Raw genomic sequence first — 2,217 nt, 5'->3', positions numbered from 1 at the left:
GTTGCACGTGGGCTGCATTGCAGGTTGCATGTGGGCTGCATTGCAGGTTGCATGTGGACTGCATTGGGGTTGCATGTGGGCTTCATTGCAGGCTGCACGTGGGTTGCATTGCAGGCTGCACATGGGCTGCATTACAGGTTGCATGTGGGCTGCATTGCAGGCTGCACAAGGGTCGCACTGCAGTTTGCACGGAGCTTGCACACGTGTTGCCTTGCAGGCTGCATGCAGTTTGCATTGCAGGTGGCACACGTGTTGCATTGTGCTTTGCATTGCTCTTTGCACGCAGACCCAGGCCCAGATTTTACACGGGTTGCATGGAGTTTGCATTGCAGGTGGCACACGTGTTGCATTGCGCTTTGCATTGCTCTTTGCACGCAGACCCAGGCCCAGATTTTACACGGGTTGCATGCAGTTTGCATTGCAGGTGGCACGCGGGTTGCATTGCAGGTGGCACGCGGGTTGCATTGCACTTTGCATTGCTCTTTGCATGCAGACCCAGGCCCAGATTTTACACGGGCTGCATTGCAGTTTGCATTACCGGTTGCCAGCGGGCCCTGCACGCAGGCTGCTCGCACGCTGCGTGCCACACGTGCCCCCCACACGCGCCCCCCTTGTCCCGCAGGAGCAGATCGGCTGGCGCCCCTTCACCCGCCTGCTGGTGTTCGCCTCCGACGACACCTTCCACACGGCGGGCGACGGGAAGCTGGCGGGCATCGTCACCCCCAGCGACAGCCGCTGCCACCTGGACGCCAGCGGCGTCTACAGCAAGAGCCACCTCTACGTAAGCGCGGGGGCGCCGGGGCCGCCCCCCGCCCGGCGGTGCCACCCACGCCACCCCGCGCCCCTTGCAGGACTACCCGTCCGTGGGGCACCTGGCGCAGGTGCTGGCGGCCGCCAACATCCAGCCCATCTTCGCCGTCACGCGGCCCGCGGTGCCCGTGTACCAGGTGAGGGGGGCGGCGGCGGGCGCCCGGCTGGGGGCGGGGGCCACCCTTGGGTGCCGACCCCCCTGTCACCCGCCGCGGCAGGAGCTGAGCCGCCTCATCCCCAAGTCGGTGGTGGCGGAGCTGCGGGAGGACTCGAGCAACGTGGTGCAGCTCATCTCCGACGCCTACGCCGTGAGCGCCCGCCGGACGCCGGGGCCCCTGCCCGGCCCCTCCCAGGGGTCTGGGGGGGGGTTGGGTGGGTGCTGACGCCCGCGGGTGCCCCCAGAGCCTCTCGTCCACGGTGGAGCTGCAGCACTCGCCGCTGCCGCCCGGCGTCACCCTCAGCTACGAGTCGCACTGCGGCGGCCCCCCCGGCCCCCCCCGGCCCCACGGCGGCTTCTGCTCCGGCGTGGCCGTGGGGCAGCAGGTGAGCGCGGGGGGGGCGGGCGGCACCCCTGGGTGCTGCGCGGGGTCCCCTGGGTGCTGCGCGGGGTGCCCTCCGCTCCGGGCTGCACCGCACGGCCCCGTGGGTGTCCCCGTGCCGGGGTGTCCCTGTCTGCGCCCGGCGGGTCCCTCCAGGCCGTCCTGCCCGGGCAGTGCCCGTGAATCCAGGCTGTGCCCATGCCCATCCATGCCCATCCATGCCCATCCATGCCATCCTGTCCGTGCAGCACCCAGGAATCCAGACCACATCCATCCCTGGTGCCAGGCTGGCCCATCCTGGCCATGCCCATCCATCCCATCCTGGCCATGCAATGCCCATCCATGCCATGCCCATCCGTGCTGTGTTCATCCATGCTGTACCCATCCATACCATCCATGCCGTTGGTGCCCATCCATGCTGTGCCTATCCGTGCCCATCGGTGCCCATCCATGTCATTGGCGCCCATCCATGCTGTGCCTATCCACGCCATCCGTGACTATTGGTGCCCATCCATGTCATTGATGCCCATCCATGCTCATCTGTGCCTATCTGCACTGTGTCTATCCATGCCATCCATGCTCACTGGTGCCCATCCATGTCTCCCATGCCATCGGTGCCCATCCACGCTGTGCCCACCCGCGCCATCGGTGTCCATCCGTGCCGTCGGTGCCCATCCATGCTATGCCTATCCATGCCATCCGTGACCACCGGTGCCCATCCATGTCATTGATGCCCATGGATGCCACCCACGCCATCGGTGCCCGCCCACGCTGTGCCCCCCCGCGCCATCGGTGCCCCCCGGCGCCGCGGCCGCCCAGGTGAACTTCACGGTGCGGGTGCGCGCGGGCGGCTGCCTGGCGGCGCCGG

At 67.7% G+C, this 2,217-nt stretch overlaps 1 long non-coding RNA gene across 1 annotated transcript; it reads left to right on the top strand.

The window, feature by feature from the left end:
- Positions 1-903: 903 nt before the first annotated feature.
- LOC112956770 lies at positions 904-1,086 on the top strand. Its single transcript, XR_003251099.1, has 2 exons — positions 904-947; positions 1,029-1,086. It is a non-coding gene; the product is annotated as an uncharacterized LOC112956770 (long non-coding RNA).
- The last annotated feature ends 1,131 nt before the right edge of the window (positions 1,087-2,217 follow it).

Source organism: Nothoprocta perdicaria, unplaced genomic scaffold (assembly GCF_003342845.1).
Source record: "Nothoprocta perdicaria isolate Ctin4 unplaced genomic scaffold, notPer1 scaffold_666, whole genome shotgun sequence".
Taxonomy (NCBI): domain Eukaryota; kingdom Metazoa; phylum Chordata; class Aves; order Tinamiformes; family Tinamidae; genus Nothoprocta; species Nothoprocta perdicaria.
This window is presented reverse-complemented; position numbering and strand designations above follow the sequence as displayed.